General features: G+C 35.3%; 1 long non-coding RNA gene across 2 annotated transcripts in view; it reads left to right on the top strand.

The window, feature by feature from the left end:
* Positions 1-11164, top strand: part of LOC149136504 (uncharacterized) — a 119926-nt gene extending 108762 nt beyond the window's left edge. For both annotated transcript variants that reach the window (XR_016241011.1, XR_016241010.1), the window contains one exon: positions 9041-11164. This is a non-coding gene — a long non-coding RNA (uncharacterized LOC149136504). The remainder of the gene's footprint in view (positions 1-9040) is intronic.
* Positions 11165-17373: the final 6209 nt, after the last annotated feature.

Below are 17373 nucleotides of genomic sequence, written 5' to 3'. Positions count from 1 at the left end.
CTGTGAAATTACTCGGAAGGCCTTTCGCAATACCCTTAAAGCCAGGAACTTTTCAGCACCCTCTCGTGTGTGTGTGTGTGTGTGTGTGTGTGTGTGTGTGTGTGTGTGTGTGTGTGTGTGTGTGTGTGTGTGTGTGTGTGTGTGTGTGTACATGTACATGTATTACTTGAGTGGAATTCGAATTCAGAACTGAAAGTGAACTAAATATTGTCTTTTTGCACTAGCACAAAGTCGCAGAATGTGTACGAGTGCACGGTCAGTTCTTCTGACCGTATTATTTGAAAAGTGCAGATAAAGGTAACCTAAATTCAATTTGAACTCAGAAATAACAGGCCCGTATCTGAGTACCATAAGATCTTTCATTTACTGTTTCTGTCGCTTTACTTTTCTCATCATCTCGAGAAATTAAATTGAGAGAAGATAAACTGGGTTAGTGAAAGGCTGGCTTGATAATTGTTATTGTTAATGCTGTCGTTGTTGTTGCTGCTGCTGCTGTTGCTGCTGCTGCTGCTGTTGCTGTTGTTGTTGTTGTTGTTGTTTAATTCTAGATCAGCCCTGCTCGAGCAAACACATGGTCAAAGGCATTTGAACCATGGCCGTCCAATCTCTCCCCGCTTTTCCAGACAGTGCGCTTAATGTTACCTTTTCTAATGTGTGAAACCCTTTGTAAGAAGTAGAATATGATTCCTGAGAGATTTGGAGGAATTCAACGAATACATAATAAACGTGGTCCAACCATGACCATCCCGTCTCATTTTTAGGCACAGAGTATTTTGGAATACATTAGCTAATGTGTTTTTACCTTTTAAAGATGGTAGGATGGTAATGTGTAATATGTGGGGATCTGGTTACTATTTCTAGCAGAACAAGCAACCATATGGAAGTTTATTTTCTTCCACAGTACTGTAATACTGAAGTAGTATTACTGTGCTGCTGCTCCCAGATTCTGTCTAGTCCGGTAGCTTGTTAGTTACCATCGGCCCCTAGCGACATTAAGAATGAAACGATTTTATTTCAATCCACTTAGGCTATGTTTAAAGCTAGTAGCATTAGCCATGGCATTAACCTCTGGAGTTTGCTGTTGTTGTTGCTGCTGCTGCTGTTGATGAAGGCTGGAGGGTATATCAGCCGAAATGTTGTATTAACAACAAACAAGATGAGGACAAATATCCGTCAAATGTAAATAATGTAAGATTTTTAAGGGTCATTAAATTATTGTAGCATAGTATTCGACCGTAACGGTTTTTTTTTAGAGAATAGTATGTTATTAACTATGCGCGTAGTAATGAGAAGAAAACATTTAGACATATTATATGCCACCACAATACATTATTTTGTATGACAGTACCCAAAACTAAAGCCAGAATTTTCTTTATTGATAAACATAGGCATTATAAGATTTTCTAACTGGAACATTATTAAACTTCCTTAATCCGTAACACTTATCCTTGCACAAAACATAATATATTTGAAAATAATTAAATTAACGAGCTGCAATTATGGCATTGCAAACAATGACTGTAGCAAAAATTGTATTAGTTAATTATAATAGTATTAATCCAAATAATTTCCTATTACAGAAGACTCGCGTAACTAAAGACCTTGTATAAAAATGTATGTCTAACACTTTGACCGCTCATGAAGTTCATAGGGGTTTGGTTTAACAGACGTTTGCACTTACAGTAATTCTTTCCGAAACCCACTCAGCTATAAGAAACATAATATAACATTTTCCATCCATCTGGAGTTTGATACATATATCTAATGAGACATTGAATGGAAGGGTTTGGCAAAGACCAAACCTGTTAGTGGAAATAAAGGGTCTTGAGATTCATGTGCAACTGAAGCAACGGAGAACCTTTTCGCTAAAAATTCAGTTTTTGATAATTCTGAAACGATTTCAGACTGTAAGCACGTGAATTGCAAAACGTACTTGTGAAATAATTCGACTACGGATTAAAATTGAGGAACAACTTTTTTATATTGCCATTATATATGCATTCTCCTTTTGTTCGAAACAGGACGCTGACGTCAGATTCTGAACAATTGTTACATATTCAATTCATATAAATCATTTGATTATGAATATTCATTTGTTTTATAAGGTTGTCATTGGAAATAAATGCTATATTAAAGTATTTACGTATAAATAAGTAACTAAAATGGATGTGTAGACGTATAAATGGTTGTATTTGTGTATCTATCAGCATATATCCTTATAAGTGCCTGAATGTATATATTCACACGCACATATGATGTTTGAATGAATGTATGATCATGATTATGATAGCTATGTATATATTAATGCATGTGCGTGTCTATGTAAATACGTATATCCATATATGTTGGTGCATGTGTGGATATATGGGATGGAAGAGCATATATGCATATTTACATTAAAGGCTGCTCACAAATGATAAACAATTTTTTGTTTAATTTTTTATTTATTATATTGGTCTCAAATTTTGGCACACGGACAGTAATTTCGGGGGAATTGTAAAAATAGTACATCGATCCCAATGCTCGAAAGGATGAAAGACATAGTAGGCCACAGCGGAATTTGAACTCAGAACGTAGAATTTTACGAGAAGCCGCGATCTTGCCCGCCATGCTAATGACTCTGCCACCTCACCGCCTTATTGTTATCTCTTATATTTATGAATGTATATTTAGATATTAGTGTGTCTTTATTATGATTGAATAATATGGCTATATATTCGTTTTCATTTAATATGAATACTTTCTTTCATTGGCTCTTTGAGATTGTCCTCCGAGAACTCATTTCGGCACTACTTAAATACAGAGGTCCCAATGCATCTTCGTAACGATATGAAGGGGAGGTAATCTAAATTTACCAAAACTACTCTTACATTTTTAAGGTTAGTTTTCAGGGTTAGCTTTGGGGGTTACCTCTTAGGGTTAGGATTAGGGTTATGTGAAGTGACAGTAGTTTTGGTAAAACTAGATTACTTCCCCTTTATATCGTTACGTAGATGCATTATTAGGACAATATACTAATTTCTGCTTATATCCAGCTTTACTAAGTGAGACATTATAATAGTGAACATTTTTATCAAAATTTCTTTATTGGATGATAAATCTGAAATTCTTTTGAAAATATAGACTAAAAAAATTTTCACAAAACTTGGGTGGTTGCTTTCAAAGTTAATATACCTAAGATTAGAGTTGGGCTTATGGTATGGTTGATATTCACCGGTAACAAGATTTAGATTAATGTCAAGGAAGTTCACCGACTCATGCTCGCTTTCAATCATTACAGAGTCCAAAATTCTTAAAAAGCCTGTGAAACAGTTTCTTATATAGTTCCATCTTCCTATTAGACATGTTTCTAATGGTAAAAAGGGAATCATCCTTATAAAGACCTCCTTCAAATATAGGAAAATCCCTTCCTAGGATAAAAAGAATATAAATCCCAACTAAATCCATAACTTGAGCAGAATCTGCCTATCTCATTGCTATATCAAATCCATTCATACTATTAATCTTAGTTCAATACTTGTTCTCAAACCCTAAATTTATTCTTCTAGCAGCTAAAATAACTTTGATTTCATTCGCGAATATGAGGTCTTTATTTAAGATAATTTGGTAAATTGAAGAGTAATAGGTATGAATATCTAGTTGCTTGAATTTATTTCCAATTTTACATTTAATTCTATAAAACAAATCCATTACCTCATAGCTATTAGACCAGAGTTGCAATCTAATTTTATCTTTAAGAACAGAGAGAAACTTATCTGAAATAGCTTTACTAAGTCTACCCAAATCAGATTTATCAGGGCAAATCATCCTTACTTTAGAGTTGCAATAAAAATTCTCATTCTGATCCTTTAAAATAATTCTTTTGGGAACAAAAGTTTCAGTATTATTGTCCAATTTCTTATTTTCCATTTGTTTAAAAATTAAGTTAGTAGTTCTTAACACTCCTTTAAAAAATTTTATAGCTTTTAGTATATGTTTGTGTGTGTCGGTGTGTATATATATATATATATATATATATATATATATATATATATATATATATATATATATATATATATATATATATATATATGCATATATATATATATATATATATATATATATATGGGAGAATATACAAATAATAACAACAGACGAAGACAGGTGGTGTAAATAACAAAAGTATATATTAGTATGACGCTCGGGAATACGGAAAGTCTTTGACGTTTCGAGCTACGCTCTTCAACAGAAAGAATACGGAGACAAGGAGAAAAACACGGAGAAAAAAAATTGAATAGTGTTCAGTCAACGGTCAATATATATATATATGTATATATATATATATATATATATATATATATATATATATATATATATATATAGAGAGAGAGAGAGAGAGAGAGAGAGAGAGAGGGGTAGAAGGATAGAGAGATGTATGTATGCATCTATGCATGCATCTATGTATGCAAGTATGTATGTATGTATGTATAACTAGCGTAAGACACTTATCACAGTCTCTGTCAGAAGAAGTAGGGAAACAACAGGCAGTAATAGCTCTGGAAATTTAGTGTCAAAGATGCGTGAGAATATTCAAATGGCTAACGAACAAAATTTATGATTAGATCACATATATGAGTGATTTGATAAGATAAGAAGCCTTATGTTATTGTGAGTAGTTGCCAGCTACTTCACATTTTATATATCTAGTTAGAGTAATTGGATAAAACATGTACGCATAGTTATTGGATGCATGTGTCGGGGTAAAAACATATGTCTGTATACGTGTATAAAACAAATGGCTGCATTTGTACATATATATATATATATATATATATATATATATATATATATATATATATATATATACACACACACACACTCAAACAAACATATATACATTCTTATTTGTATGTGTATATATGTGTGTGTGTGAGTGTTTGTGAGTGTCATTGTGTGTGTGTATATAAATATATATATATATATGTATGCATATGTATGCATATGTATGCGTGTGTGCGTATATACATATATATATACATATACATACATACACACACACATATATATATATACATCTATCTCTCTCTCTCTCTCTCTCTCTATATATATATATATATATATATATATATATATATATATATATATATATATAGAGAGAGAGAGAGAGAGAGAGAGAGTATATATATATATATATATATATATATATATATATATATATATATATATAGAGAGAGAGAGAGAGAGAGAGAGAGATAGATACATCCTATTCTGTCTGTTTATTTGTGCGCTTATAACTCGAGTATTGTTCATCCAATCACGCTGAAATTTTAAACATGGATACATGAGAGAGCGAGGCGTTCCGTAATCTAAATAGATTTTCAATTTTGTCAGTTTCAAAGTGAGAATCGCTATTTGTGTACGTATGTGTGAGGGGATATATATATATATATATATATATATATATATATATATATATATATATATATATATATATATATATATATATATATATATATATATATATATATATACATATATATATATTTGATAACAATTTAAGTCTTAATAGACACAAGATGTGATCTATTTCTAGCACATTGAATGTCCACGTTAGTGGTCAGCGTTATATATAAAAATGTACTTTAATCCCCTGAGATTGCAGATACTGTTTCTGAATCTCTTTGATTCTTTAAATGTGCTAGCTTCCTGATAATTAATCGATATTAATTAATATATGATTTTTTACCCTATTTTTTAAAATATATTAACCATTACCGAGTTCTCATACTGGATATATGTGACGCAGTAAATATTTTCTGCAGACATATTCCTGGAATTAGCGCGCCAAAACGAAGACTTTTGAATTTTACCATTAAGCTGTAATTAGCAGAACCATATACACGCGCACCTATGGCGGTGGGCAACTTTGTATAGGGTTCTGAGGATTATGGTTACATTACAAATCAGGCTGAAGAGAAAAAGACAGTCGGTAAGATTGTTAATTTTGAAACCGGTCCCTGTTTAATAGTGATTTTTTCGGTGATTTTAAATGTCTTGCCCGCTTACGTTTTGGTATTCCGCTATATTTCATGTTGAGAACAATTTAGGTCTTAATAGACACAAGATGTGATCTATTTCTAGCACATTGAATGTCCACGTTAGTGGTCAACGTTATATATTAAAATGTACTTTAATCCCCTGAGATTGCAGATACTGTTTCTGAATCTCTTTGATTCTTTAAATGTGCTAGCTTCCTGGTAATTAATCGATATTAATTAATATATGATTTTTTACCCTGTTTTTTAAATATATATATATATGTATATATGTATATTTCCCCCTCACATGTGGTGGCAGTGACTGTTGACGTACATCTGGACACGCATATGTACTCATCTATATATGCTTTTGTATCCATAGATATCTACGTATGGTTATGTACACAGACACAGACATGTGTGTTGGAGTGTCTAAAACTATTTATATCGTCTTATATATTGTTTGTAGGCTTTTTATGTGTCTTATATTTTTATATTTTCATTTTTCATTTATTTTAATTTTTACTTTATCCTTATTTTTATTTCTATTTTTATTTTTATTTTTATATTTATATCTATATTTGTATTGAATTTTTGTGAATCTCTGAAGAAGCTTAGCGAATCATGCATGTACCCATATTACATCATTTTCATCTGCTAATTACTCCGGCACGCAAGAGTTATAGGGATAGAATGGGGCATGCCAACGCTAGGCCGAAACAGCTGTAAGTTTCTGTATATTCTCCAATTGCTAAATGTACTTTATATTTGTAACCTTAATTGTTAATATGACACGGTATGTCATAAGCATCTGTATATTGTGGTTTTTGTCATTTTAGTTACAAAATAAATTAATTAATTCAGTGGAATACACTGTCTGCAAGTCGATGGATACCGCATATTCTCCTCCATTTTCTTATTGCTATATAAATTTAGGGTAAAATAACCCCCTTTAACCCGCACCCACTTATTACACTTGGTATAACACTAGTGTAACAATAATTGGGTACCCTCCCAGCAGTATATTGGATAAATACAATCCCTTAGTGGGTTGAATCCTCAACCTCTAACTCTCTTGCATTATATATATATATATATATATATATATATATATGCATGTATGTATGTGTATGTAAGCATGTATATATATATATGTATGTGTGTGTGTGATATATATAGGTGCAGGAGTGGCTGTGTAGTAAGTAGCTTGCTTACCAACCACATGGTCCCGAGTTCAGTCCCACTGCGTGGCACCTTGGACAAGGTGTCTACTACTGTAGTTTCGGGCCGACCAAAGCCTTGTGAGTGGATTTGGTAGACGGAAACAACAAGAAGCCCGTCGTATATATATATATATAATTTATATAAGGGCATTACTATATAATAATGCCTCACGCAAAACTAAGCACATATTTACCGAAAGCGAGGGAATGCAATTTTCAAAGTTAACCTCCTAAAAACATTTAACTTAACGGCAAATATATATATACTCTTTTACTCTTTTTACTCTTTTACTTGTTTCAATCATTTGACTGCGGCCATTGCTGGAGCGCCGCCTTTAGTCGAGCAAATAGACCCCAGGACTTATTCTTTGTAAGCCTAGTACTTATTCTATCGGTCTGTTTTGCCGAACCGCTATGTTACGCGGACCTAAACACATCAGCATCGGTTGTCAAGCAATGCTGGAGCGACAAACACAGACACACAAACACACATACACATATACATACATATATACACGACGGGCTTCTTTCAGTATCCGTCTACCAAATCCACTCACAAGGCTTTGATCGGCCGGAGGCTATAGTAGAAGACACTTGTCCAAGGTGCCACGCAGTGGGACTGAACCCAGAACTATGTGGTTGGTAAGCAAGCTACTTACCACACACCCACTCCTACGCTTATATATATATATATATATATATATATATATGTGTGTGTGTGTGTGTGTGTGTGTGTGTGTGTGTGTGTGTGTGTATGTGTGTGTGTGTGTGTGTGTGTGTGTATATATGTATATGTATATATATATATATATATATATATATATATATATATGTGTGTGTGTGTGTGTGTGTGTGTGTGTATGTGTTTGTGTGTCTGTTTGTTCCCCCATCATCGCTTGACAACCGATGCTGGTGTGTTTACGACCACGTAACTTAACTGTTCTGTAAAAGAGAATGATAGAATAAGTACTAGGCTTACAAAGAATAAGCTCTGGGATTGATTTGCTCGACTAAAGGCGTTGCTGCAACACGGCCGCAGTCAAATGACTGAAACATGTAAAAGAATAAAAAAAATATGCTTACGTCCTTGAAACCGGTATGGTTTTTGTTAGTAACCTTTTATTTACTTTAAGCTTAGCTGTCGAACGATTTTAGATCGCTAACCTAAATACTAGAGTGAATAACATTAGGCAACAAATTGCAACATTTTGTCTATTAACAAACGGTTTCCTATTAATTCATTGGTATTGGATTCAATTCTGATAAACATATTTCAATATCATGTTCAGATTTCATGTAACTAATGACCCTGCTTTTCCTTTTCTTTCCCTCTATCTTTTGCCTTAGCAAACTCTGTTACTTTCAATGCTATTTTTAATATTAGTTATACTTAAATGATGTTCACAGTGTTGCCCAGGATCTTTTTTTTTTTTTTCTTACAGACAGTAGAAGTTTTATTGGCTCTATTACCATCCCTACACTCAATCATCCGCCTAAAGCGCAGAAACATTAAATTATTGCTACTGAAAAGCACTTCCTATATTGAAATGAAACTCTTATTGTAATGTCTTTTATTGGTTGTGGGATAAATAGCTGTCTTTCTGCAGATATCAACAATGATAAACGATCAAATTTCGGCTGAAATTTTTTTATATATGCTTTCCATAAGGGAATTTTGCTGGAGGAAATACTCACCATGCTCAGTGTTTACTGCTCCAAGACTGGTAAGGAAGAAATTAAGGTGGAAATGCAAAACATTCTTTAGTAATATTTCACCACTCCTTTATTTTTTTTTTTTAGGATGGGGAACTGCCAGAATCGTTAGCACGCCGAGCAAAATGTTTCCTAGCATTTCGTCCATCTTTACGTTCTGAGTTCAAATTTCACCGATATCGATTTTACTTTTACCTTTCCGGATTTCATAAAATGAGTACCAGTTGGACAGTTGGGGCGAATTGACTTAGCCTCTCCCACCAAAATCTGCTGACCTTGTACCAAAATTTGAAACCAATACTTCAGCATTTTACCTACAGGTTCATGGAAGATTCCTGCTACCTTGAAAATGTTAACAACTTCAACAAAAGATGTCCATGCACATAGTTCCACCTTATTTAGTTTAGGGGAATGCTCAGTCGCAAATGACACAGTAGTTTTTGGCCAGGCAAAAACTTTACATTCTAACTTTGCATCTGTTAAATTTCTAAGGATTTTGTCCTCTTAAATAATAAAAGATCTTTACCTTGACGATCGAGACACTTCACAAAATTTTTTGAGATCAAGTTTAATGTAACGAGGTGGAATATCATTTTCTGTGAATAAGCAAGTTCTGGCGTTACATATTATATTCCCCAACAGCGTATTCAGTACTTAATGACAATCTTAATTTTGCTATCACATCTGCTATTCCGTAGGCACAAAAAATTTCATATGCTTTGTGTAACCCAACTGTACACTAAAAAGAAATATATAACTAAGATTGACAAAAATAGAACTTGAAGAGATTTAACAGAAATTCTATGGATTCTTAGATTAATCGAAGCTAGTGGCATATATTACATGTGTTGAAAGATTATCACTGGCATTGTGCTACAAAATGTATTAAAACCCACCTTTCTAGAGTCAGTGAAGAGTCTAAAAACTTCGGGATTATATTTACAACTACTCACGTGTATCAGGCCATTAATATTACTACGGAAACAAATGCTTTTTCTCAAGTAACTAAGAATTCGACAACTTCTTATGACAACGATATCGATAGAAAAATATGGTGTTTAGTTGAAGTACATATATATATATACATACATACACATACATACATGAGAGAGAGAGAGAGAGAGAGAGAGAGAGAGAGAGAGAGAGAGAGAGAGAGAGAGAGAGAGAGAGAGGGTGGGGTGAAGTAATAAGGCAAATAAACACGCTTGGAGTTGATATATGAAATATGCATACGTACATACACATAACAGTTTTCGGGGGGGAGGTACGAAACTGCATTGGCCCCCACTCATGTACTAAATTTCCCATGATGGGTTCATTATAAGTTGCTTTTGCCATACCCTCTGCAACACTACACCTACTAACTGGCAGTTTTACATATAAACTTTCAGTCCTGTTACGTGGACCATACCATCAAATCCACCATTAAAGTTCTAGTGGTGGGTTTGAAACACAATGTGAGCTACTGCTTAAAATTATCCCTCCTGAAAATGATTATATTCGCCTACCCACCACTGGCTGAAATACCATGGATTTTATAAATACTTAACGGAAAGTCTGTATTTTTATGTCCACACTATTGTACTCTGTTGTAGTTCACTTGTATTCTTGTTTTTGCTCTGATTATTATTCTTATTCTATCCTATTTAAAAGAATAAGAACACCTTATCTATTCTTAGCACTTATATATGTGTTAGCCACCCCTCCAACTACTTAGACCCTCTGAAGAAGCCTAGGGGCACATCCATTAACCAAGCCTTGTCTGCTCATCCCTACATAATATTGAAAAGACGGAGATAACCTGGAAGATTTTGTTGCCACTTGGCAGAAACAGCCGTAAGGAACTAGCACCTGCACACCCATTAATTTCTTTGCTCATTTGTTTTTATATACCTATATGTATTCACGCCCTTCTCTATGCAGTTACCAGCTTTTACTACTCGCTAATATGTATAACTTATACATATGTGTGTATTCATCCTTTACAATTGAATAAATAGACATACTTGAATGTTTACCGGGTGATGTCTGTCCATTTTGTATCCTCTCCGTTTTCTTATTTGCTGTATAAATCATGGGTAAATCACTCTTTTACTGCCGCACAGATATAATAATCAATTGCGAGATTGCCATGCAATAACTAGCACTTGACTATGAATAATTGGGTACACTACCAGCAGTATATTGGATAAGTACTATCCCTTAGTTGGTTTCTCAACTTCTAACTCACACAGAAATACACACACACACACACACACACACACACACACACACACACACACACATATATATATATATATATATATATATATATATTGTAAATATATCCACGGTGTATGGTGGTTGTTGTTTTGGGTGTGCTACCACACCCAATGTACCAAATTTTAAGCAAGGGTATAACGAAAGTTTTCCGTTAAGTTTCTGATTAATTTAATGAGTAAGGTTAGTATTTTTAATGAATTAGCCATTTTTTGCGTGGGGACGCAGATATTCCCTTGCTTATTGTCATATGTGACTTTAAACTGCATCTCATTTATATGTGAGGCTCTCGTTCGGGAGCTTCAATGTTTTGAGGAGAGTGGAACCGCCTCTTAGTCGCTATTGATCCCTGGTCTACTCTGATCCGGAGTAGTAGCACCTACCGGAGACCCAGTTATAAATCTGTGTGTATACGCACGCGCATGTGCATGTGTGTGTTTGTATGTGTGTGTGTGTGTGTTTGTATGTGTGTGTGTGTTTGTATGTGTGTGTGTGTTTGTGTGTGCATATATATATATAAAGTTAATTTTTGGTGTACGTCAATCAGTACATCACTCTTTAAACTATACAAACGCGCACACACTCGTACACACGCGTATAGGCATGCATATGAATGTATGTATGCATATATATATATATATATATATATATACGCACACACACACACACACACACACACACACACACACACACATGTATATGAATGAGGGTACAGAGAAGGAGCGATAGTAATGAGGATTACGGGGAGAGTGACGAGCATATATACGCTAGCGGAAGCAACTTCATACAGACACACACGCACACACACACACCACACAGACGTTCGCACACATACATGTATACACACACATGCACACACACACACACACAGATGTAGACCCAATTCATACTCAGAGACATTAGACAGAAGCATGAAATTATTACTACCATCATAGAGTGAACAAAAAAATCCCTCTGCAACTACTCCAACACATCACTTGGTATTTCTAGACACCGTACGCCTACCTCACCCCTTACATTCTTGTACCATATGTAATGTAGCCACTCGAGAATAATCTACCTACTGGCCCAGATATTTTATTTGATTCCTTGTAAATTATAATCTAATTATACTTTAAACATACATGCCATAATTAGCAAGTAATGGTAAAATTGGATTTTATTTCTTTAAGGTCGAAAAATTATAGAATGAAACAAAACAAAAACGCAGAATTGCTGAGTAAGTTGTTATGTGTGTTGTTATTGCTGTTTGGCACTATCGCTGCTGCCGCTGTTGTTGTTGTTGTTGTTGTTGTTGTTGTTCTTCTTCTTCTTCTTCTTCTTCTTCTTCTTCTTCTTCTTCTTCTTCTTCTTCTTCTTCTTCTTCTTCTTCTTATTATTATTATTATTATTATTATTATTATTATTATTATTATTATTATTATTATTATTATTATCATTATTATTATTATTATTATTATTCAAGCTAATCGATTGTTCGCCTCACCTCTCATAAAACGCCTAGTCCTTCTACCTATATTAACTTCAAATTTTGGCACAAGGCCAGCAATTTAAAGAGAAAGGGTAAGTCGATTACATCGGCCCAGTGTTCAGCTGGTACTTATTCTATCGACTTCGAAAGAATGAAAGACGAAATGGATCTGAGCAGAATTTCAACTCAGAACGTAAAGACGGACGAAATACTGCTAAGCATTTTACCCGGCATGCTACCGATTCTGCCAGCTCGACACCTTAGCTTCTACCTATATTTGTTAAAAATCATTATTATTTTTCACATACTTTTAAAAATTTACAAGAAGAGAAGCTTAACAATTTATAATGTAAAAAGCAGTATCCACGGCATTTATGAAGTTAGTGAATGTAGGGATAGACAATAAATATCCTAAACTTTGTCAGCTGGCTCGAATGCTTGTGACATTGCGACCTTTGCTGAAGGTACCCATGAGTCAGATGGTGGTTTTAAGTTGACAGATTAAGTCTACCATCTTAGAGTAGGAATTCTTCTGACAGGCTTGCACACAGATTCCGTCTGCCTAGATTTCACCCACAAGTCTTTGGTTCCCCAAGTGTGGTAGAAGACACTTCTCCAAAGTCCAACGAAGTGGGATTGTGTATGAAATTACGTGTTTGCGAAGGGAATTTTTATACATGCAATTGTACCTATGTTGAAGGGTGATATTATGGTTGAATCAGTAAAGTGTCGACTAAAGTGTGAGCCAATATCAAGTTACATCCTGTTACAATCCGGGAATTTCAAGGTCTACCGGAACGGCTAATCCTCTTTTTATCATTATGTAGCTTACCAAAGAAGGAGCTTTTGTGGTGTCATTGAATCTGCTTGAAAGAGGAGCCACATTTTCTTCAAATTACATTCAGTCGACTTAACAGTAGAAGGATACAGTGGACATTATGGTCCTGGATTACATCATGGTCATGGTCATAAAGTTTTTGAACAGAAGCCTATTCGTTCTCGGTTGATTTGTTCGCTTAACAGTAACAACATTAAGTCGTTGCTTCATCCCAGAGTTCGTGACTTTCCACTAAAGTTTAAAATAATTTTTCGTCATGATGATAATTTTGTTAGCATAACGATGATAGATGTGAGAGGGAAAAGAAGTCTAAGGTGACAATGAAGCAGACGACGATCCCAAGGCACTACACTACATAACTTGCAAACGGCTCAGTCCGCCTAGTAGTAAATAGTAAAAATATTCAAACTTCTGTAAACAATGGCAGCATTGTTGATTAGATGAGTGATTCGTTAGCTACCAGTACTGAATACAATTTTTGCTGTGGAAAAATCTCCTTGCGATAGCCCATCTTTCTATCCAAATATTGATTTATCCCACATTTACTTGACATTAAGAATACTGGAGTCGGGAGCAGACATTGTTAAGAAAATTACATTTCAACTGCAGGGTTTTGGATAAAATCGTACTTTAAGACATGTTGAGCAAATAAACGGAAACTATGTAGCCAATCGAATGGACTGTTCATAATATTCATAGATAGACCCGGTTTAATGTCATCACCCGGCTCTTCAGTACGTTTAGCGGGGTCTACTCTGTCCCAGGTGTTCGGACAAACTTCCTCTCTTCCTTTCACTAGTCTTGGGAACCCCGAAACATGCCACTCAAAATACTCTTCCCCTCTGAATACGCTATCTTTTATATTTTATCGTTTACTATTTTTATACATGAGACTGCGGCCATGCTGGTACACCACTTTGAAATTTTTTTAGTCGAATGAATCGATCCCAGTACTTAGTTTTGTGCTTACCCTATCGGTCTGTTTTGTTGAAGTGTTAATTTACGAGGACGTAAATACACCAACAACGGTTGTGAAGCGGTTGTGAAAGACAAACACAAACGCACACGCACACACAAAGCCCGTATACGACGGGCTTCTTTCAGTTTCCGTCTACTAAATCCATTCCCAAGGCTTTGGTCAGCCCGAGGCTATAGGAGGAGACACTTGCTCAAGATGCCACGCAGTGAGAGTGAACTCAAGAACCTTGGGGTTGGGAAGTAACATTCTTATTTCTTTATTGCCCACAAGGGGCTAAACATAGAGGGGACAAACAAGGACAGACAAACGGATTAAGTCGATTATAATGACCCCAGTGCGTAACTGGTACTTATTTAATCGACCCCGAAAGGATGAAAGGCTAAGTCGACCTCGGCGGAATTTGGACTCAGAACGTAGCAGCAGACGAAATACCGCTAAGCATTCCGTCCGGCGTGCTAACTTTTCTGCCAGCTCGCCGCCTTGAGGAAGTAACATCCATGCCACATAGCCACGTCTGCGTTATAGATATTTTCTAACGAGAGAAAACAAATAAAGAAATAGCAAGGCATATACGGAACATTATGATTCGGAAAATGAAGTTGGTTGAACGTGCGTAATAATATTGTGTGTCAGGTCAATGAAGGAAATCACAGATAATGACCTGCAGGATTGTCTGGTCGTTGACAGCCAACATAACATTCACCGGAAGGCTTTTAATTGAGAAGTCGACGAAGAATTTCGCAAACATTTTCAATGTCATTGCCACTAGAGCTGAATTATAAGTTAGTTATTGGTTATATCTATCTATCTATCTATCTATCTATCTATCTATCTATCTCTCTCTCTCTATATATATATATACATGTATATATATATCTGTGTGTGCATATGTATGTATATATGTATCTGTATACACACTTATACATATGCATATATACTGTATGTTTATATATATATATGCCTGTATACGTATACAGGCATAATTGTAAGCATATACACACATACGCGCACACACGCACACTTATATATACATTTATACATATACAAATGTATGCGTGTGTGTGTGTGTGCGCGCGTGTGTGTATTAATGTCGCCTTTATCATGTGTATGAATGTATATATTATCACCATCACCACCACCACCACCACCACCACCACCACCACCACCAGCGGCAGTATCAGTACTATTTTTGCATCCACTTCACCTCATTTTCATGGATTGAATGGGTCCCACACCGCGTTTCGCCACTTGCATTCCTTCGTCTTTTCCTTTGCGTTGTTCAACAGTCTGAGCTTTTATCCCATTTGTCTTCCTTAGTCCTTCACTTTCACAATTTCCGTCCTCTTGGCTGTCCTGGCATTTCTTTGATATAAAAAAAGACGGGATAGTGGTGGATGAAATGCTCTTGATCATTAACCCGCTAAATAAGCCTGCAAAACAAATCCGAGTAAAACAAATGATTGTGGAAATTATATTACTTTTTAATGAATATCCTCTAAGTTCGATATTATTAATAAAGTTAACATTAAAAAGCTAATTTAAAATAATTATACAACTTTAGGTGCAGGAGTGGCTGTGTGGTAAGTAGCATGCTTACCAACCGCATGATTCCGGGTTCAGTCCCACTGCGTGGCACCTTGGGCAAGTGTCTTCTACTATAGCCAAGGGCCGACCAAAGCCTTGTGAGTGGATTTGGTAAACGAAAACTGAAAGAAGCCCGTCGTATATATATGTATAAATATATATGTATGTGTGTTTGTGTGTCTGTGTTTGGGCCCCCAACATCGCTTGACAACCGATGCTGGTGTGTTACGTCCCCGTAACTTAGCAGTTCGGCAAAAGTGACCGATAGAATAAGTACTAGGCTAACAAAGAATAAGTACTGGGGTCGATTTGCTCGACTAAAGTCCTACCATACATATCTACACACAACCCCCTAAACAATGAGGCCTCTGACATCATCCTCCAGAAAATTACTTTATTAAAAAGGGACCATAGAATGAATCAAATCCTCCAAACGTACGTCATAAAGAGCAAAAGACAGCCGAACTCGATGAAAAGTATTCTAACACAAGCCCAAATACACTCGTCACCAACATCGAAACCGACAGTAAAAAAATGCGAAATAGGGTCAACGTTTTATAGTGAAAGACAACTTCACAGTTGCGCCACTAATGAACAACCCAACTTTAGATCTTTCCCCGTTCTATGGATTTAGGGACAATGCAACCTATAACCAGCGCATTAGCAAAGAATCATATTTTATCACGAAATATAAACCTCTTTTCAATGCTTCCACCACACATAACACTACTACAGGGATCTTGGATTAATACCCGCGGAAATATCAAAAACGATAGATATATTTAGGACAGTTGCTACCCAGGAATTTATTTAGAACTGTTCCTACTGCAATTGTTACTACAACCACACAGGGTCACTGTGAGGCCGCTTGACCATTAAAGTAGATTCCACGGACAGCCTCTACTTCTAGGTAATACCACTCCCATCTTCTTCTTCTTCTTCTTCTTCTTCTTCTTCTTCTTCTTCTTCTTCTTCTTCTTCTTCTTCTTCTTCATTTTTTTCTTTTTCTTCTTTTTCCCCTTCATCTCCTTCGCCTTCTCCTCCTTCGGCTGGTGCTGCATAAATCATCAAACTTCAGAACCAAATATATCTTTGCACCCATAAACACAGCTTTTCAGATCTGCCACTATCTACCTAACGAACATTCTCAAAGGAAAAAAAGAGAGACAGACAGAAAAAAGGAAAATGTCCTACTTAGACTAAGGAAATATTTACAAAACATTTAATTTAATTTCATTTTTGTATTTGGTTTGCAAGATCTTTTTAATGTGAATTCTTGTGTTGAAGCA

The sequence above is a fragment of the Octopus bimaculoides genome, chromosome 3, assembly GCF_046866305.1.
Source record: "Octopus bimaculoides isolate indiv1 chromosome 3, ASM4686630v1, whole genome shotgun sequence".
Taxonomy (NCBI): Eukaryota; Metazoa; Mollusca; class Cephalopoda; order Octopoda; family Octopodidae; genus Octopus; species Octopus bimaculoides.
This window is presented reverse-complemented; position numbering and strand designations above follow the sequence as displayed.